The sequence below is a fragment of the Capsicum annuum genome, chromosome 4, assembly GCF_002878395.1.
Source record: "Capsicum annuum cultivar UCD-10X-F1 chromosome 4, UCD10Xv1.1, whole genome shotgun sequence".
Classification (NCBI taxonomy): Eukaryota; Viridiplantae; Streptophyta; class Magnoliopsida; order Solanales; family Solanaceae; genus Capsicum; species Capsicum annuum.
The window spans coordinates 47,914,321-47,938,162 of record NC_061114.1 but is presented as its reverse complement, the minus strand read 5'-3'; positions in this window follow the sequence as shown (position 1 = coordinate 47,938,162).

Sequence of the window (23,842 nt, the reverse complement as noted above, 5' to 3'; positions counted from 1 at the left end):
TTTCATGTTCCGTAGTTGTTTCAGTGCTACACTTATAATGGTTAACTAGATTTTGTAGTAGTGCTTGGTGATAAGAGTATGGTTAGTTGTTATGATTTTTGAAAAAATACATCTCATTGAGTGAAAGGATTCTCGTAGGTAATCTTTATTTTACTCCAGCATGTATTGATTGTTATTCACTGTTATAATTTGTCATTATTATGAAGTTGAAATATTGAAGTTTAATGCATAATTTTGGGAGTTGTAAGCTTGACTATGTGAATGACTCGTTCATCGATGTAATGATCATGGTTAACCACAAGCATAAGATTGTTTGATTGTTTCTATGCTATAGCATGATAAGATTTCTATGTGGTAGTCTTGTTCAAAGATTGCATTGCTCTAATGAAATAAAGTTGGAAATAATAGTCAAGATTACAAAACCATTGTGTGTTGCTTCTCTATATCAAACTGAGAAATTGTTATGTAAAGTGAAGGGTTGAAAGTGTGACTGCACTAATAATGTTGTTGGCACATACCATCTAAATGTATGTCAATGAAGTCTGAGTAATCGAACACACTCACTCAATTAGTTTGTGCAAACAAATTAAGTGTGGGGTGGTGACATCACTATTTTCTTGTTCGATTATAGTGAATTTTCCGAAATGAAACTAACATGACTCTATTGTGATCTCAGGTAACATGGCTCCGAAAGGATGACAAGGAAAGGAGAAAGCATCCACCTCATAAAAAGGTCAAAAAAGGTCAAGAAAGGACCAGGCTGATTCCTCCTCTCTTCAAGTACCTTGACGTACTTTTGGGATCAAATGGGTTCTGGAGGAGGAAGGGAAGGAATGGTATAGAAACAATAAGGTGAAAAAATATGTACATGTGGATTTGATGCAGAAGGAAAGTTTAGCAAAGAACTTCCCTCGCATTTTGACAAAGATTATGGCACTAAATCTTGACTTTATCTTCCGAGACATGGGTGAATGTAATCTTCATTTGACTCGAGAGTTTTATGCCAACTGGTCCCCAAGGACTAGGGGAAATGAAGTAAAGATTCGGGGGCAAGTCTTGCAATTGAACGCTGATTTCTTCAACTCTTTCCTGGGTACTCCAAGTGTGGATCAATCACCACTTAAGGAGCTCTACAACAGACCTCCCTACAGAGCCATCAGACATACGTTGTGTGGATCAAGGTCCATGACCCGGTGGACTCATCACAAAGATAATGGTTATCACAATACTTACCCATATGCTTGGTTGAACAGAGAAGCTCACATATGGTTAAGAATAGTCAACTCCTGCTTGATTCCTGGGACACAATACACTAAGCTCACTCGTGATCGAGTCTGCTTGGTATATGCTCTAATGACAAATGTTCCCATCAACATTGGTGCAGTTATACGAATGTCGATGCGAAAAGTAACAGTGCACAAAAGGTCCCATTTCAGTTTTGGCAATTTGTTGACTGCAATCTTAAGGAAAGAGCATATTGAGGAGGATCTAGCAGACCATAAGTTGCCACATAACCTGAAGAAGGTAGATCTCATGAAAATCAAAGATCCAGAAACTGGTCAAGGCATCAACCTTACCACTGCTGAGAGACATGCTCGAGATGGGAGTTTTTTTCGCCATATGTATGGCATGACTAGGTTCACTATGATGAATGGGGGTCGTGTTCCGAATGATGCAGAGCTTCGGCAATTGGACTATGACTACCCACTTAATGAGCATGCTTGGGCTATGTGTGAAGTGGGGGTAAATTTTGAAGAACCTCTAAATGATGATGTGCCGACAGACGATGATCACCAACTACTAGACTCTGTTATGGAGGACAACTCTGATGATGAAGACTCTGATGATGATTCTGACGCAGGGGGTATGACCCCGGATGTAGAGAAGGAGTCTGACTAACCAGATTTTTGCTTATTTATTTACACTGAGGACAATATGTTCCATATATGTATGGGGTACGGCTATATGTCTGCGGATTGCCTTGTCTACTGTATTGCATACTGCTTGCCCGCATTTATTCTATAGTTGTTTTGATTTAGTCGTAGTTAGTTAAATGTAATTAGTCAAATTTTTTTGCATGAAATTGTTCTTATAGACGGCATGGCATTATAACAGGAGTTTGTGCTGAATCACTACTATTGAAACATTTAGGCTCTAAGTTGTGACTCATTCTGTGATAATTGCTTGTGGTTTAATTCATTTATCTATTGGGTCAAGAACTATAATGCTCCTAATTAAGTTGACCATGTGTCATGTGTGTGTAAGATTATTGTATATTCTTTGTTGCGACTGATGCTAGAACTTGCCTAGTGTGTGTGTGAAGCGAAATAGAGATTGTGAGTTTGGGAGATGATTTAGGTATTTCTTTGGCAGCCCTAATTTTGTTTATCTTCTTTTTACCTACCTTTGTACATTGTCCTAGTGAATACCCTTTGAGCCTTTAGCTATTTTCTTTGGCAACCTCATATGTAGCCTAATCCATTTTTTTTAAAAGACCATAATTTGATCCAAAAGCTCTTAAGCGATTTAAATTGTAGAATCAAATTGAGTAAAAAGTGTGGCAAAATAAGAGGAAAATGGTGAAAGTGATGCCCCAAAGTTTAGTTATTGGTTCATGAAAATATTGTAATCGAGGGTGGCTATCATAGGGATGCTTAATAAAAATAAAGAAAAAAAAAATATATATATATATATAATATAAAAAAAAAAAAAAAAAAAAAAAAGAAAGAAGGGTTGTATAATTCCCATCATAGTGTTTTTAATTGAGTAACAAAATGGGTGAAGAAGGGTAGAGTGGTTGTTAAAAGTTAGTGTAAATGGCTTAATATAGTGTATTAAAGCGCTTAGGGAGCATAGTCACCATTTCTGGCCAAAATAGTCCTACCCGTCCCTTTAGCCTACTTTACAACCCGTAAAGACCTATTTGATCCTAACCTTAGCATTCTGATATTAGTGGAGCATTACACTAAGGGCAAGCATATGGTCATCAATTGTAATCTAAGAATTCTTTGTGAGAGTGAGAGCAAGCAAGTTCTTATACCCATATTTCTGAAAAATGCAAAACTATGAGTGGTTATGGGTAACATTTTGTGTGAGCACACATGGTTGATGATTGTTGGGTAGTTTTATATGATTTTCTTTGGCTTAACTTGTGTAGACGAATTAACCAACTTAATGAGTCTATGTTGGAGGGTGAGTTGTTTCTAGTAATGATCAAGAAATCTACTCTTTGTTAATAACTGTCGTGTATGTCTTGTTGAAAATTTTGTGTTGCTCTTGTGAAGTTTAGTTAGTTATTCGCATGGATGTACTATTTTTTTCGAGTACAAACAAAGCTTTAAGTGTGGGGTGGTGATGTTGGGCGTATTTATACGTCTAAGCACCATAACTTACCCATGTTTTAGCTAAGTTTTGAGAATAAAATACATAAGTCTTGCACTTTTAGTCTATTTTTAGTTGAGTGAGCTGACCTATGTGATTAGCATGCTTTTCAGGTACTAATGCGGAAGATTTCAGCACTTTGGGGACCTGTGGACAGAAAAGGAAAACTTCACATAAAAAGGAAAGCAGCTTTTGGACTGAATATGATGTATGGGAACTTTTTCCCGGGCAAACTCAATATTTTTAATTAGTTAAGGATGCAGTAGCAATTAATTAGAGAAGGATGTTATTAAAAGCATTATTGCTGAATTTTTAGGTATTATTCAGATTCTGTATTATTTTGAAAAACAAAGAAGAGCAGCGTAGCTTGAAGACAGAGAAAGAGAAATGTGTTTCTCTCTTAATTTCGCTAGTCATCTTCATCACCAAGATCATTCTAAGTTTTGGTATGATGAATATTTCTATGTTGATTTCTGTTTTATTCATGAGTAGCTAAGCTTGTTTGTTGGGGTTATGGAAACCTTGTAGTATACTCTCTATTGCTATGAGTTTTGTGAATTTATGATGTGTCACACCACTTATATCATTACTCTCTTCATTTTGATTGAATTCTCGTGGTTGCAAACATAGGGAATGCGCCATTATAGCAATAACTTGTTCGATAGAAAAGTTACTATTTGGAAAAGAGAGTGTGACAAGAAAATAGGGTTTCCAACCTCTATTTTACACGTTAATGCCTTAGCAGGATTAACTTCTTGGAGAGTTCGTACAATTGGTTGTACACTTTGGATTCGAGAGAACTAATGTGAATAAATCCTTGATGGTTGAAAAACACTTGGATTTAGAATTAGAATACGTCTCTCTATAAGTGCATGCATGTATAAAATCCGTATTACTCATAGTTAATAGAGAAGTAGAAGCTACAAGGTGGACATAACCCTAACTTATCATTCTCTGTGATCAAATATTATTACACATATCATCTCATTCGTTACACTAATAATATTATTGTGCACTTAAACTAAAACCCCCCTTACCTTGGAACCTTCGATCAATAGTCTAATAATAATCGCAATACTTAGTGATCATAGTATTCCCTGTGGGATTCGATACCCAACCCAGTTGGGTTCTATATTTGACAGCGACCACTTGCACTTTCTAACGAGAGTTGTAATTTGGGCGTATCATTAGTCACCACATAACCCAAGAAAGATAGAAACTCTGAACAAAACTCATACTTAGATAACTTAGCATACAACTCTTCATTCTTCAATATCTGAAGCACAATTCGTAAACACAATAACAAAGGAGTTGAGATATGGTCGAAATACCTAATCCATCAACTCCATGAATGAGGTAGGGGAATTAGTCAACCCAAAAGACATGACCAAGAACTCATAATGACCATATCGAGTCTGAAAATTTATTTTTAGAATATCCGAAGCTCTAATCCTCAACTGATGATAACTGAACCGTAAATCAATCTTCGAAAACACCACAGCACCCTGAAGTTGTCAAGCAAATCATCGATATGAGGAAGAGGATAATTATTCTTAACTGTCACCTTATTTAACTATCGATAATCAATTCATATCCACATAAACCCATCCTTTTTCTTCACAAACAAGACAGGCATACCCCAAGGTGAAACATTAGGTTGAATAAATCCATTGTCCAACAACTTCTGCAACTGATCCTCCAGTTTCTTCAACTCTGTTAGGGCTATCCTATAAGAACTAATGGAAATGGGCTTAGTCCCTAGCTCAACATCAATAATAAAATTAATATCTCGATCCGAAGGCATACTAGGCAAGTTCGTAAGGAACACATCCAGAAAGTCACGAACGACACAAACAGAATCCAAAAAAGGAGGCGAAATAACACTGTTGTTATGACTATAAGCCAAGTAAGATAAACATTCCTTCTTAACTAATTTAAAAGCCTAAACATAAGATATGACCCTCTTAGGACCCGAATGAAGTGTACCCTTCCAAGTTATCCTTGGCACACTCGACGAAGCTAAAGTCACAGTCTTAGCTAAATAATCTAAGACGAAATGATAAGGAGCTAACCAATTCATGCCTAAAATAAAATTAAAATCGACCATGTCTAATACAAGTAAGTCTACCAAAGTCTCACGTCTGGTAAAAGTCACAACACAAGATCGGTACGCCTGATCAACCACTAAAGAATCACCTACTAGGGTAAATACATGAATAGGCATGCCAAGAGGCTTAGTAAAAAAATCAAAACCCGCAGCAAAATACACAGACACATAGGAGAAAGTCAATTCGGGATTAAATAATACAGATGCAGGTCTGAAACAAACGAGAAAGGCACTTGTAATCAAAACATCAAAAACCGTTTCCTCAGTTCTGGATGGTATAGCATAATATTGTCCACAACTATAAACTGGCTAATTAGCCTCACAACCACCATCACGACCTCCACTACCTCTACCTCTTGCACCTCCGGTGAAACCCCACATGGCTAGTCTTATCACATACATAGCAAACTTTAAACTTAACCTAAAGTCCACCCTACACTACTTAACTAAAAAACCCATGAGAACCTCTAAAATATCTGCCTCATGGAGTCTGACCTCTAAATTTACCAAAATGGCGCACCCTCTTAGCGCCTTCTTGAGATAACTGAGAAATATCCTCTATCACCTTAACATGATCCATAAAACTTTGAAAAGAACCCCCAAACACAACCAATAGAGATGTGGCTCACTGAAGAGTATGAGGCATGGAAAGTCCAACTGGCTGAGATCCCACTTGAGGAGGTAACATAGATGACAGTTGAACTACTGATCTCAAAACTACATATTCAGATATCGTAACTGAAGGTGGAATAGCAACCGAGGTCTGAAGAGTACCCAAATTAGAAGTAGGTGCAACATGAGGATCCATACTCTGAACTGGAGGAACACCCAATATAAGTGAAGGAGAACCCTCTAGACGAGTTAGCAAACGCACCAATAATCTCTCCAACACTAGGACAGATAAACTCTGAAGAATTGGAGTAGGACCCATACCTCCAACCTTCTCAATATGAGGCTCAAGAGAGAGTCCCCTAACACTCCTCCTAGATGGAGATGCACCACGGGCCTATCCACTCCCTCGAGTCCATCCACGACTTGAGGTTCGCCCTCTAGAAGAAGGTTCTGCCTCTCTACTCTCACAAGACCTAGATGACACCATCTATGTAGAAAAGGTAAAACACAACTCAAAACATAAGGTATGAAATAACTTTGCACAATAAAGAGTAAAATGAGGAAAGTTTCCTAAAGACATCTTATAGCCTCTTAAAGATGGATACAAACGTCTACATATCGATCCGCTAGACTCTATTAGACATCTAGTTCTTACACTGTTGAGACTAATGAATCCTGACTGCTTTGATACCAATTTCTCACAACCTAAAAATAAGGATCATAATTGCACTTGTCGCGGCGTTCCTTGACAAGTAATCCTATCACCCAAACTGATATAAAAAGGGGAAAAGACAAAAATATTCCAAGGTAAGGCTTCTAGAATCAAGCCGAAAGATAATAATAATCATAATAATGCGGAAAGAACTTATCCAAAATACCAATCATGCCCAAAACCAGGTGTCCATAGTGTAAGAACTACTAATATAATCTGAGAGTCAAATACATCAGAAAAATAACCACAAAGGAATAATAACTATCTTTGAATACTAATAAATACATAACTACAATAGAAAGATAGAGGTGAACTTCAGACGTATAAATGTCCAATCACTACCTTGGAAACTCCAACAATCGCCCGGATCAATCAAGCTGAGGTGTACTCGAGCCAGGACCTGCACCGAAAGAGCGCATTAGGCATAAGTACAATCCACCTGTACTTAGTAGGTATCATAGGCCAACCAAGCAAAGTAGTAAATAAAGCATACAAAATATACACTAAAGGCACGTCATCTGCAATCAGAGAATATCCCATAATGGTAGCCCACACCGCTTGCACTAACAGTTCTAATATATCTCATATATATTGCAATATCACACCAAGATAGAATAAAAGTGTGTATTATATCACATATAATAAGAACAAGGGCAATATGCATATTCAAGATCATCAAATACAAGTAAAAGAGGTACGATGAATACATAGATGACAAGTCAATATGCCAATACAACACAACATAAAACAATAAAATAAGTGCAATGTATATGATGATGATGATGATGCACGAGGTTGTCGCACAATCTCTGGAATTGTCGCACAATCCTTGTATACACCTACGGAGGCAAGCCTCCCAACGTAGGACCCATGGGGGGTTCGTCAAATCGTATAAAATCCACATATCTTATATCTCCTTTTTGCCATATCCCTTAGAAAGAATTTTATAAGATGTTACAATATTTTTTAAAAAAGTGTTGCCAGTGTTTCTCAAATTTTACCACGGTGGTACCAATGTTTCCTGAATGAGTATGATATGATGATGTAATGCTCACAACCAATCACAATGAGTATTTCCACAACCAACCATATGATATATTTCCAGAACCAACCACAATGATACATTTCCACAACCACATGAGCCAATATCCACTTATTATTTTTATTTTATCTATGAATTTCCACATGTCTCATATGTCAATAAGGTATAAATATAATCACAATACACCAATGGAACCACATTAAGCATTTTAACAACACAATACTATTATTCGCACGTATTTAAGGCTATTAATATCACATAGGACCCCACACGGTCACACGTCACATAATAACTCAATTTCGACAATTACATCACATATAGGCCCTCACACGGGCACAACATATAAATAGGAATTTTTCATGATTAGTTTCCACTCTTAACATGTATTTTGTATCATCATTTACTATCCAGCCCAGTCTAAAAGAGTTAAGTCATAACCTACCTCAAAAGCTAAAGCCGGTCCACTACACTTGAACCTGCGACCTTATTTTTTACGAACAATCTTGAAATTCACTAAAAATATCAAAATATGAATTTTACGCATCAAGAAAAAACCAATGACACTCATATTAACTACTTTTGGTTCGCGGTCAAAACGAACCCCCAAAATGGATTTCCAAAAAAGAAGAGCAAAATTAGAACTTTACTTCAAAAACATGTTCTCCATATTTTTAGGAATCATCAACTGAAAAACCAAGTTAAATCGAGTCAAAAATGGGGTTCAAATCGAAAAAAAACTATTTTTGAGCTTTACCGGGTAAAATCTTTAAACTCTGGGTTAAAATCAAGAATCAGAGTTGTTTTGAAGGATAATTGATGACAAAATAGAAATTATAAGATAAAAATACTGTTCAAGTGAAAGGAATGAAATTTGGATTTAAAATCATGCCTTGAAATTTTTGGGATTTTGAGGAATTTATCAAGAAATTACTAAGAAAATGGATGAATTCTTACCTGAAATCCGTAATAAAACCAAGAAATAGATATTAATCCAGCTTTCCAAGCTCTCACAAACTTTACTTTTAACTCCCATATTATTGCACGGTTTAACTATCAATAGACAAGATGAAAAATGAGCAAAATGGATCAAAAATAGGATGAAATCTGCTATATATAGCAGAAAATCTGGAATGATAGCAGGTTTTTTTTCAAGTCCAAACGGACTTCGACGGAATGCCCGGGATTCATTCAGAGTTTGATATATGCAAACGAACTATGCAACCATACTAAATTCATTGGCGATATCAGATTTTCAAAAAAAAATTGTTTCCACAAAATTGACCCTCGAAACTCGAAATTATAATTTTTCAAACTGAGGGTCAAAATGAGATTTAAAAGCCGTAAAATCATATCAAATAGGCTAACACCCTAAATTTGATATTCTGGATCTAATGACAAAGTTGGATTTTTCGTCAGAGGTCATTTCTATTAAATATGGATCCCACACTCATATTTCCAATTTTTTAACTTTCCAATCAATAGGTTAAAATGAGATCGGGTGCACGGGACCCAAACCAAAGTTTTACCTAGCCTAAAATTGATATTCCGGAGCTGTTGGAACTGTCCGTTTGGTAATTCATTGCATGGATCAAAAGATATCCACATAAGTCCAAAATAAGGCTCTCAAAGCCATCAAAAACCACAATATTGAATAAATGACACCAAAATGCATCAAAAATCATGCCAATCACTCCCACACTCCAGAAATATCATAATACAACTACAGAGAGGGTTAAAATAGTAAAATCATACAAAATTACAAATTTCACATATATCATCAAAATTTTAGGTCATTACAATCGACCCTAGTTAACATCAAGCTAAGAAAGTCATGTATTAATATTGTAGTCTTGCACCTTTATGTTACACTGATTTAATAATTTGTGAATCGTTGCTTATATTTGACAATATTTTATTAGTTAAGTTTTAAATCATATTTGAATAATATTTAAATATAATTTGAAAATATATTAAAAACGACAATCAAAATTTAAACACATCAGACATGATGGACATCGACAAGTTATAAAAATCATATTGTTTGACTCTAATTAACGACAACCCAAGAGAGTCACACAATAATATTGTAGTGTGTCACCCATATGTCTGATTTGTAACGTGGGAATCAGTACTTATATTTATTATTATTATGACCTCTAAATAAATAATTTTTTAAATTATTATGTTTAAATAAATTTAATATATATTTAAAAATATATTCAAATATAGTTTAAGAATATTGTAATAACGTTAGTAAGGACTCAAAACACTTTAGATATGGTAGACATCGACACTTTATAAAAATAATATGATTGAAAAGTGTCAATCCTATTTTATAACATCCCATGAGAGTGACGTATTAATGTTGAAGCTTTACAAATTTATTAATTGTCATCTTTCAAAATAGATTAAATATAATTAAGTGATGATCCTAGTTAACAACAACATAAAAGAATACTCACGCATTAATGTAGTAGTTTTGTGCCCCTATGTTAAGCCGATTTGATAATTTCTAAATCATTAGTTAAATTTATGATTAATGTGACCTCGAATTAAGTAATTTTATTATTTATTATGTTAAACCAAACTAAAATTACATATTTAAATTTATTTTTAAAATATTTCAATAAAGATAGTCAAAATTCAAAAGACTTAAGAAGTGATAAGCATTGACACATCATAAAATCATATAATTTATAAGCGTCGAATCTCACTAATTGTACTAAACAGTTACATTTTCTATATTATAAAACTCCCATAGTTACATCCCCCAAGAACATTATTCCTATTTTTTAAAAATATTATCTAAGCCTTGTCTATATTTATTACCATTTTTCAGTGTTGCAATTAACTTTTACATTTAGGGAATAACAAAGACTTTAATTTTCTTTGATTAAAAAATAAAAAATAATTTGTTTTATTTTTTGTAAGAGAAAAGTTATTGTAGTCTATTAGCAATTATGAAAAATTTAGGTCAAGTTTTTGTGGCCATTTAAACTCCCTCCATTTTTTTATTTACTCTATTTGAGTTGAGCACACCCTTTAATAAATTTCTTAGTACTATAAAATTAAAATAATTTTATCATTGTATCCCTAATTAATTATCCCTTTTTTTCAAATCAATAATAATTACGTTTATTGAACAAGGGTACACTTTAATCAAATTATTCTTGAAAGATGATTGGAGCAATTTAAAAGGAATATAAAAACATCTCCAATGAAGCAAATAAAAAGGAATGAAGAAAGTATAATGTAGAATATAAATTGAATGATAAGCCCTCTACAATAATAAATTAAAAATAAATTTAAGTCATGATTTATTCAAAAATCAAATTAAAAATTAAAGTAAAATATAAACAAAGAAGTGTGGCATACTCTGCAAACTCATAAGTCAAGAAAATACTCTTCTTCTTCTCGTCTCTCTAACAACTTTTGGTTTGATTTTATTTTAAATAAAATAAAATCAAAAAATCAACATTTGGTTTGATTTGATTATAAATTTAAAAAATTGATAATATTTACTTTGGTTCTTATTTTACTAAAAATAATCATGACACAGAGAGGAATGAATTATTCTCTAAACCAACTCCTTATTTATTTAAATTATTTTTTTTGGTAGAAGATGAAGATTCATATCATAGTAAATGTGTGTACAAAACATGCCTAGAGCACATCAGTCTGGATCAAAATCAGATGAGGTAATTACATATTGGCACTAATTATTTTGTGCTACATCAATACTACTAATAGATCTTTGATATGTAGTTCCTAGCATGTCTACCTGCAGTTTCTGTCTGGCATACATTGAAGGACCTACCAAAAGTTCAACTTATTAAAAAATTGTCTTATGTGCACTATATTTTGCAAGTGCATCTGCAACTCCATTTTGTTTGCGGTAGACATGGCTAACCACTGGACATCCCAAGTTCCTTAACTTGGACCTAAACTCATGAACAATGCCATTATACAGTATGTTACCATTTTGAAGGATTTTAATTATTTCCAATGAGTCAGTATTTACTTCAAGAGGTAAAAATTGGTTAGATTCAGCAATTTTTAGACCTTTAAGGAGTGCCATCAACTCCATTTGGTTGTTGGTAGCATGGAGAAAGATTTTGTGGAAGCCTAGCATTCATTCTCCATTATGATTCCTAATTACACCTCCAGTCCTACCCCTCCCTGGGTTCCCAAGGTAAGAACGATCTATATTTAATTTAAATCAACCATTCGGGGGGGGAGGGGGGGAGTCCATTAAACATGAATGTTGATCCTCTATTTTTTGGTAGGGCTATTTTTAGCCAGTACTTTAAATTCTAAAGCTTCTGCATAAGTTTGCCTGGAGGAAGGTTTACTATTGTTGTTGTTAAAAACACTCAAGTTCCTTGCACACCAAATCTTCTATAAGCAATAGGGGAGGATCTCTAACCAGAGAATGTAGGGGTCAAAGGAGATTCTATTAAAACTAGACCAATTTCTTAGCCAGCTATGAGGGTAGAGATTAGTTAACGTAATTGTAGAATTGGATCCAGTATTAAGAACCATTTCTTTTTAGAAGTCTAATATCTGAGGATATTTAAAAAATAAATAGGTTACATTCTCAAGGATATCATTACAAAGATGGCAATTAGGAAAGAGGGGCAATCCCATGTTGGAGAGCTAAAGTTTGGTGAGTAGTTTAAAGTGATGAAGGAGCCAAAGGAAGAATTTTATTTTGTGGAAGGTAGGGATTTTCCAAAGCCAATTACTGTTTGTAGAGATAGTGTAGGGGAACTCTTTCTACTAGCATCTAAGAATTGGTAGGCAGTACTGTTGGAGAATTGTCCATTGCCATTCAGGCTCCATGAAGAAGTGTCTTTTTCAATCCTATTATTAGGAAAGAAAGAGCTGCTGATATGGAGTCTAGTTTTTAAAGGGATATCCAGGGACAGGTTGTTAAAGTTCCAAGTATCATTAGTCCAAACCTGAGAGTGTTTGGTGTTTTCCTCTTCTTGGGTGATGGGGCCATGAATCATGCATTTTAAAGGCTTTATATTAGGGATCTATCTATCTATCCAGAAGTTGAAGTCATCCCTATTCCTAACTATCCAAGTGCTAGCTCCCTTGGATAATTTCCAGCCCCTAAAAAAGTTCCTCCAGGTAGCTGAAGCATGTGGAGTACATTTCCAACCATTACTACTGTATTTGGACTTTAAAATTCTAAACCATTGATTCTCATGATTTCTATTGAACCTCCATGATAGGCTCATAAGCATAACACCATTTTTGGTCTTTGTTTTTTGAATACCTAGACTATCATCTTTTTTTGATAAGGAAACAGTTTCCCAAGAGACAAGATGTATTTTTTTCATTGATAGAACCCTAAATGAAATTCCTTTGGGTTCTATCAATGAGCTTTTAGGTTTTTGAGGAAATGGCCATATGCTGCATGATGTGGGTGGGTATGCTATTAGGGAAGCCTTAGCCAGAGTGGTCCTTCCAGCTATGTTTAGAAAATTTAATTTTCCATCCTCCCAACTTGGTATTCATTCTATCAAGGATGAACTAAAAGTCACTAGCTTTGGGTTTAGGGTGGAAAATGGGAAAGATAAGATACTTCCCAAAATTTTACCTTGCTTGGATGTTTAGGGTTGCAGCAAGGTTGATCCTGTCCTCATTGGAGCAGTTACAAGAGAATAGGACTTTGGATTTGGATTCATTAATCTTTTGTCCAGAATGGTAGATAAAGCTGTTGAGAATGTTAGTTATTGTGGAGCAGTTCTTGGAATCAACTTGAGCAAACAGATTAAGGTCATCAACAAAGGAAAGGTGAGATATATTTGGCCCTGTTTTGCTTATGGAGATAGGGGTCTAGTTCAGAATGTCTACTTCATGGTCTATCCTTCTGGAAAAGAGCTCCATACACATAATAAAAATGTAGCGGGAGATAGGGTCACCTTGCCTTATTCCTCTTATGGTGCTAAAAGCCTCAATTTTGCATCCATTAACCAGGATGGAAATGGTAGTTGTAGAGAGGCAGGACATGATGATCCTGGCTATTTGTGGAGGAATATTGAAGAAATGCATTGCTTGCCTAATGAAAGACTATTCTATCCTATCAAAAGCCTTCTCCAGATCAATTTTAAGAATCGTATTACACTTTTTACCTTTCATTTTAAAGAAATGAGTGATATACTCTTGCAGTATGATGGAATTGTCCGAAGCCCTTCTGTTGGTTAGAAAGCTAGATTAGGAAGGGCCTATGATATCAGCAAGGAAAGGTTTAAGTTTATTGGCAAGAATCTTGGTGATGATTTTGTTTCTTTATTTAAAAGAAAGAAATCAATTGCGTTTGATCTTTCGGTCTTTGAATGAATAAATTATAAATAAGTCATTTGATTATATGATATTACTATTTTATAGCTAAATATAAATATTTATACCTTACTATATTTTTAAGCTATTTTGTGGATATTAGACATGTGAAATGGAGTAATATCTATAATTATGCAACATAAATATGCTAAAGTTTTGAAAGAGTATTGAAAATAATATAAAAGATTCAACTATACTTATCTAGTGATAGTAGATATCAATTTATATTTATAATGTTCATATGAAATCATTTTTTCATCTGTTTACTATTTTATAATTATCAATTTATCATAGCTAGTTATAAACCAAAAAATTGAATTAAATTGATAGTTATATTTTATTTTAAAAATTTAAAACCAACTAAATTACTTTCATTTTTATTTTAATCAAAAATTAATCCCAATTGAATTGTGAGCAGCCACTATTTTAAGAAAAGATTATGGACTGACATCCTTTTATATCTCGAATTGCATATTATAATTGTGTTTTACTAAATTAAAATAGTAATAATATTGTATGACAATGAATATTTATAATCTCATTGGCATTGAGTAAATAAATCCAGGAATTATTTTTGCGTTGATCAAGAAATAAATTGAAAAGTGAAATAATTAATAAGAAATCAAGGAACATAATTAAAAACAAATATTATTACTAAGACATAATTCAAAATTTAAACATAGAAATATGAGTGACATACTCAACTTTTATTATCGACTCCACTTCCCATATAATTAAGATTACTTTGATTAATTTATTTAAAACTTTATTCATAAACTAGTCACGAGAAGCCCGTGCAAAGTATGGGCCCAACATTTATCTTAAATTAACATTATAGCAATAACCATACCAATTAATGTGACATCTTTTGAATTTAAAATTTAAATAAATTTATTTTTTGGAGTAATTGTTACATATATATTTGAAATATTTTAAGTTATCAATTATTGTAATTTATTATTCAAATATAAAATTTTCTTTTAAAAATTTAATTCAGGATCAAAATTAAACTTTATAAATGTATAAATTAGTAAAGAGTGTGAAAAAGAAAATTTGATGGGCCTATATTATTGTTTTTCAAATAACACAGACTCAGTATATGTTATTTTTTTCTTATCTCAAATAATATTTTTATGTATCTTTCAAATAATATACATTACTCTCCATTAAACTCTTGTGGCATTAATAGTCAATTATATATTTAAAATAATTTAAATTTTTAATTATTGTGATTTATAATACTTTTATTTTATTTCAATTTAAGTGGCATTGATATAATTTTGGGAGTCAACCAAGTGTTTTATATTTCTTAAATTTTTTAACTTGTTAATTATTGTAATTTATAGTATTTTTTACATATTTTTTTGAAATATACAATAGGTTAATTTTTTAAAATATTTTAAACTGATAACTATTGTAGTTTATAATACTTTTTATGTAATTTTCAAATAATATATGTTACTCTCCTTGTTCAAACTTTTATACCATTGATAAATAATTATATTTTTTAAATAATTTAATTTTTAAATTATTGTGATTTGTGATACATTTTCTTATATTCTAATTTAGGTGGAATAATGCTTTGATGGCCATAAGAATTGATTAGGGGCGATATAGTAAAATCATGATTGAAGCAGCGAAACAGACATGTCTTAAATAACTCATAATAACTAATTAAAAGTGATATAATAAAACTACTACAAAAAATATTTGGCAAATAAATTTAAGCGGGCTTTATATAATACGTAACTTAATTGAAAACATCAAGAGTTAATTTATTATTTTATATCTATTTTACCATTTTTGTTAAATATTATTAACTTTTTAATACTTAGATGGCTTATAACAATTAATTATAGGTGATACTTAGTAAATTTATGATCAAAGCAACAGAAGCAGACATGTTACAAATGTCTATTTTATTTTTTATTAAATATTATTACTTTTTGAATACATAAATAACTTATAATAATTAATTGGGGGTGATATAATAACATCACAGAGAAAGAAGCATAAGCAGGCATGCTGACACTCTGTTGCCTGCTTTTCTTCTTATTAAAAAGTAATATCATTTTAATTTGAAAAAAAAAAGTTCTGAATTGGATGATATCATTTCCAATTTAAAAATTTTGTCCTCCCCTTAGTCTGTTAATATTAAGGAATATGAAATTTAGATTCAAATATATGTAGATGTGTGTGTATATTATCGTTGTTTAAAGAAAAGATTCAATATACATTAAAAGATAAAATATTTTATGGGGATAAACCATTAAGTTTCAATTTAAATAAGTGATAAAATATATTTAAGTTGAACTGAGAAAAAATTTAATTTGAAGTAAAAATATAAATCTACTTTTACATTATATTAAAAAGAGAATAATCGTATAAAGTGCATCTATTACTTTTTTTTTTAATTATAAGTAAATGTGTAATATTTTAATTTAATCAAGTTATATAATTTACTATACATATAAAACACTTACAACATATAGTAATATGTTATATTCATTAATTGTTCTTGTATAAATAAATTTTAGTTGTTCAAAAAGTTTAGGGAATAGAAAAAAGCAACTACAATTATTAATATAATTTATAGGGAATTTATTTGTGAAAATATGGTAAAATCTAAAATAACGGTATGTAAGTGTTTTTCACAATTGTGGCCAAATTTGGGCCAAAATATTGTGGCCATTTAGCACTTCTCAAAAATTGAATACTTGCAACACATATATATTTACCACATACCGGTGGTAGGGGTGGGGTGGGGGGTGGAGGGAAGAGGTTAAAGATTGAATTTACATCTTGCAAAACATCATTAATTTTTTTTATTTATTAAATTATGTTAAGATAATTGAAAGTAAAGTAATAATTTCCCTACTCTCAATTTTTTTGTTTTATTAAAGACAAATTAAACAATTGAAATACAATAAAAGAACTCAATAGTATTTTTCATAATATGACACACCACCAGGTGCAAAAGATTCATGTGGCAAGAAGAAAATACTTCATCTTTATCAATCACATGTCATTATTTTAGAGGATTGATAAATTTTCTAAAATAAATTATAAAATAACTAAATTGTAATATATGAAATATTTATAAAAAGGAACAAGTAATCTAATAGAAAATAAGAATGAATTTACAAACATTTACTGTATATAATTTAATCATAAAGGTCAAAATAATCATTAAATAATGAATGAGGAAAAAACTAATAATGTGTCGGAAAAAATAATAGACACATGTAGTAATTATATTGCATAATTTTTTTTGTGAGGACTACCAATTCATATACTCTTATATATAAGTATAATATATATTGTATTAAACCTTTAATTATTGTAATTTGCAATAAATTTTATCTTATTTTCAAATAATAGATGTTACTATATGTCTTCCTCTGTCTCATCCCAATTTATGTGCACAAATATAATTTTGATAGCAATAATTATTTTATTTTGACATATTATTTTATGTATATTTTACCTTTTTATGAAATATTATTAATTTTTTAATGCTTCGATGACCACAATAATTAATTAGGGGTTATATAGTAAAATCACAATTAAAACAGTAAAACAGACATGTCTAAATGACTTGTAATAACTAATTAGAAGAGATATAGCAAAATTATTATAATTACTTATTGAAAAAATTTAAGTGGGCCTCATATAAGGCATCAAGTTAGTTTAAAACATTAAGAGTTAACTTATTATTCAATGTCTATTTTACCCTTTTTATTAAATATTATTAATTTTTTAATATTTAAATGACTTATAATAATTAATAGGGGTGATATAGTAAAATTACAGTTGAAGTAGACATGTCAGAAATATCTATTTTACAAATTTGTATTAAATATTATTAGTTTTCTAATACATAAATGAATTACAATAATTAATTAGGGGTGATACAGTAAATTCATGGTTGAAGCAGCTGAAGTAGGCATCACAAGCAGACATATCGACCTACTGCCTGCTTCAACAGTGAAACATACTTTATATTTTCCTCTTTCCCATTCCAATTTATGTGGCACTAATATAATTTCGATAGTTAGCCTAATTTTTTATGTTGACGGATCATTTTATGTCCATTTGACCTTTTTTTTTTTATAAAATACTATTAATTTTTTAATGCTTAGATGACCATAATAATTTATTGGGGTGTCACGATTGAAACAACAAAACAAACATGTCTTAAATTACTTATAATGACTAATTACAAGTGATATAACAAAATTACTATAGAAAATACTTGTGAAAAAATTTAAGTAGGCCTCATATAAAGCGTCAAGTTAATTTAAAATATCAAGAGTTAATTTATCATTTATGTCTATTTTACCTTTTTTAATTAAATATTTTTTTTTAATATTTAGATGACTTATAATAATTAATTAGGAATAATATAGTAAAATTATGGTTGAAACAATTGAAATAAACAAGGCAGAAATGTATATTTTACTTGTTTTTATTAAATATTATATTTTTTAATAAATAAATGACTTGTAATAATTGATTTAAGGGTGATACTGTGCAATCACGATTGAAGCAGCTGAAGCAGGCATGTCGACCTGTTGCCTGCTTCAACTGGTGAACTCCATCTAATAAGACGTCAAGTTAATTTAAAACATCAAGGGTTAATTTATCATTCTAATGGCTATTTTAAATTTTTTAATTAGATATGATTTTTTAATACTTAGATGACTTATAATAATTAATTAGGGGTAATATAGTAAAATTACGTTTGAAGCAGCTGAAGCAGACATGTCATAAATGTCTATTTTACTTATTTTTATTGATTATTATTAATTTTTTAATACATAAATGACTTATAATAATTGATTAGTGACTATACAGTAAAATTATGGTTGAAACAGCTGAAACAGATGTGTCGACCTCGTGCCTTTTCAGCTATTTAACTCCCTCTTATTATGTATAGTAATGTCCATGTATGAAATTTATCTAGGATTAGTGTGATTAAAGTAAATTTTAATATATTAGTAATAGTAATTTTCATTATTTTTTCTAACTGTGGTATGCGGGTCCGCTTTCGCATATCTCGACTAAATCCATGAAATACATGTCACTCTCATCAACAACCGATATCAAGTAAATGAAATTTAAATTTGATAGCTCAGGCTCTCAACCCACTTCAATTGACCAATAGGCTACACACTTTGGTGCATAATTTTCATTGTTAACAAAAAGTTTTAAAAAAAAAACTAAGCCAAAAGATGAATATTATGAATAATAAAGTAGATAAAAAATATTGAGAGAAGACAAGTGATGAGAGCTTTTTATTCTTCTAAATATCAGATGTACAAGTATTTACAATATGAACCGTTAAGCCTCTATTTATAGTATCATATAGAAGCATGCAAAAGGTTGTCATAAACATGACATTAACCACTAACATAATGGAGGAGGTTATGGATGTATAAGGTCACAAGAATAATGGTCATGAATGGTGGAGGTTATCTTCTTAATGGATGAAAATATTGTAGATAAGTAATGAGAGTAATTTCTAGAGTAGTGGACATCCACTTAATTATTTTATAACATTCCCCCTTGGATGTCCATAAATAATATGCCTTGTTAAAACCTTACTAGGAAAAAATTCCGTGGGAAAAAAATCCTAGTGAAGGAAAAGAGTATGCATATCTTATAATACATATTTGTTTGCTACCTCGTTAAAAACCATGCCAAAAAAACCCATTGGGACAAAACCTAGGCCAAGGAAAAAAGAGTACATTGCTTATTTTACACCCCCTCATGCAAAAATTATTTCACTTCTCAAAGACGATACCATCAATCTTATATGTTTGCTTTCGAATATTGATATTGATTGTGCCGTTGTGATCAAATCACATTCACGAAGAACATGCGTTCTTGAAATCTCCCTGATGTTTTGTTTTCTTGTTTCTTGGATATGTTAAGCCCATGAATTCATCCAAATAAATTCTTTATAATCACTTTACATGTGACCTCATCGTCTCAAGCCATTTGTACATTGAACTTGTTCGTACCAACAATCAATTAGTTATGGAAACTCATTTTCATGATATTAAAATTAACCATAGATCAAATATTCTTCATGCATTTGTATAGCCAACAATCCTTTGAAAATATTTGTTAGAAATAATAAATTCATATCAATAATATTTGATTTCACTCACATTCACATAAAGTGAAATTATATCTTTTCTGCACATTAATAAAAACTATTTTCTCATGTATAGAATAGCAGGATACATAAGTGCAATAATTGCACTAATACAGGATATTTTTGAACCATTTTCATGAGATAAAAATTTATCTTTCTTTATGATAAGCAATATCGCAAACATTGATATATTCAATGGATCGAATCTCTTTTAAATTCTTCAAGGATTTTCTTATTGCATTTACCGACTAGCTAGATATGATATCCATTCGTTATACACATTCAAGATTTTCATACACTTCCACATTTAAGAAAACCTTACTGCATTCACCTTACGAGAACACATCTCTAAATAATATTGCCAGGACTTTTTGAATAACCTTATGCCTCAAGGCACAAGTCATATTTGATATCCTGCAATTTTAATTTTTGCACAATCACCAATTTGTATCCCACTGACATTATACCTTAGTTTATGGACTAATTCCAAAACATCACTATTCAAGTGAAATATAATATATTTGAATTGCGTATTTTATCTATTCACACTATTCGACAGATTTAAATTCAAGATCATCATTACCATTTATAATTGTGAGCACTATATTATACCCAAAATACCAAAATATCATCAATGGTAATTTGAATCGGTTCCAATAAGACATAACTTATCGAGACTCTTTATTTCATCATTTTTTGGTACCTAAACCTTTTCCAAGGTTTTATAGAGTGTTATATCATGATGCTCTTTTAAAGAACTTACCTCATTATCAAGACCATCTTGATCATTTGATCCTATCCTTATTTAAGGAATTTTACATTTGGAATCAATTGGTTTATCACGTTTCAAGTGTGCCATAAACTCTGTCCTTCAAGGACTTTTCATTGGAGCATTTACAACTGAATTATAACATAGGGTCAATCTGGCAATAAACATGCAACATTTTGCAAATCATGAATTATCTCTTTAACTTCAAGTTTATTTTTTTTTAAAAGGATTTAGATAATTCATTCCATATATTTTAGCTATTAATAATATCTCCCTCTAATGTTAGGAAATCTAACATTAGCCCCAACCTTTTATTTTGGGATCCATTATTGTGCTGGTGGATATGCATATTCAAATTTTTAGATGGATTTTAATTAGTTCTTGACTCTGAACTAACAATATAGGAGAACCATGTTGGCTTGATGCATACAAATGTTGTTACATTTAAATAAAATCTTCTCATAACAAATTTTTTTTTTGGAGATTTGTTTTCAAAATCAATGGTTCAACTATAATTGGAGGTACACAATTTTTCTGCTAAACCAATCAACATTATCAACTTTTTATAGTTTGGAATCAGTCTCTCAATTTAAAAATTTGAGCAAACAACTTTGCAACAATCAAATTACAAGTTGATAGCAGCGCATGTGACCAACCATAGATGCATCTCATTTCAAAATAAACGTTCCACATAGCAAGTGAATGGGCCCATATTCACCTTGTTGTATATTTCAAAAATTTAGGGGATACAACCATAACCTTAGTTGGTATAATATTTTATCATGAGAACAAACAACATAAGAGAATTTTCAAAGAATCATTTATTTATTCAATATAAACCCCGATGAATTTTCAATTATCTTTGCATCATATTTGAATCGGGATAGTTAACCGGTCATGCCAACTTATATATCTCTTGTAAGATTTTCATTTATTATAGCATGTGATTTCATCAGCATGCCTATATTTGTATCACCAAACATGAGAAAAAATATGTAGACTTTTCCATAAATATTTATAACCCATTTTGATTGTAGTAAAATGAAGATATAAAAACTTTTCATAATTTATAGTCTTAAAATAATAATAATTTATTTTCTTATCAATTTTCTTGAAACCTTAAAAGTTCCTTAGAAGATTTACTACAATTTCAATATCATAAATAATTTCATTCCTCCATGTAGTAACACATTAGCTTTTTAAAGCTATCAAATACTTGTGCACTACCTCATATTTCAAAACTTCATTCGTATGGTAACCATCTCTTTTTAGGGAGAAAATTATTATCATTGTATTCAAAATTGTTATATGCAAAGCCTCTTTCTTACTTTACTTTTGCCTTTAATAATTTATTTTTATAACATTTTACAAAGTCCTTTTTGGCGTACCATATTTACGCGATCATTGACAAATTCATTCGACCACACCATAATCATTTTGGTCATGACAAAAATCTTTATAGTCAAGAATCATTTATTGATTTAACCCTTTGGTAGATTATGATAAAACATACTAAAGAATTAATGACCTTTTTCTACCAAATTAAAATATTTTTTATTTCACTCAAATCTTCCATATAGGTGAGTTTTGGTGTTTATGCAATCATATATAAGCACGTCTTTTCCATGAATTTCATCACATCTTGATACATTCACATTCATGAATGATCGGGCATTCATGATGTTTATCAAAAGTCACATTTTCTTCAAGAAATGGACTAATATATTGTATGTGCTCAATGTCTTAACATTTATCATATTAATATGATACATACCTCAACATCATTTTGAAAGATTAAATGTACTACCACGTTATATTATTTTGATGGAGGATTTATAATATTTATCAAATAAGATTGCATGATAACCACATGCCCATTGACCTTTTATAACAAATTGATAGCAAAATTACCTTCACTTGTGGAATATCATTCTGAGAACTCATAATATTCTTCCTTTATAATTACCATAATGATGACTATGATTATATTGTCATGTGCTACACCCACATTCATTTGTACAACCACAATTATTTATTATCTTTCAGACTTATCTTTGTACAATAGTTAATTTTGTCATCTTTCAGACTTATATGCACAACTACCACATTAATAACAAGGAATAGAGCAAATCAATATGATGTGGTGGATTTCATGACCTTTTCTAAAAACCATATCATTTTAATTTAGTCATCTATATATCATGTTGGGACTTAAACCCAACGTCTTACCCATATGAAGCTGTATCAGCCATAATTCGTAGGAACTTAAACTAACTGTCTTATCATCATGGTGCACCAGAGTTCAAACCAATGTATTACCCTTAAACAATGTCAAAATAGACCAAAGTATAATAGAATATTTGAGATTTTAAAAGTTAGTAGAAACAACAGAAAAAACAAACCACAAATTAAACAAAGTGAGAAACATAATGCTTCTTTCAAATAGAGTAGCTAAATATGCATATTGATTCTAATTAGCATTTTAATTATGCTAATTTAAAATTCTGTTAAAACTTAAAAGTAATTATATTTCAATAAATAATATGAAAAACAATAACCTAAAATAGTCATGCAACATAACTAAGTCACAAAATTTGACATTTTGAAACTATATATTCAATCGAGTTAATTTCATGAAAGCACAAGGAGAGAATAATTATGACTTTTACAATTTGCATGTGTCCGTGCCTAAATAATAGAATTAT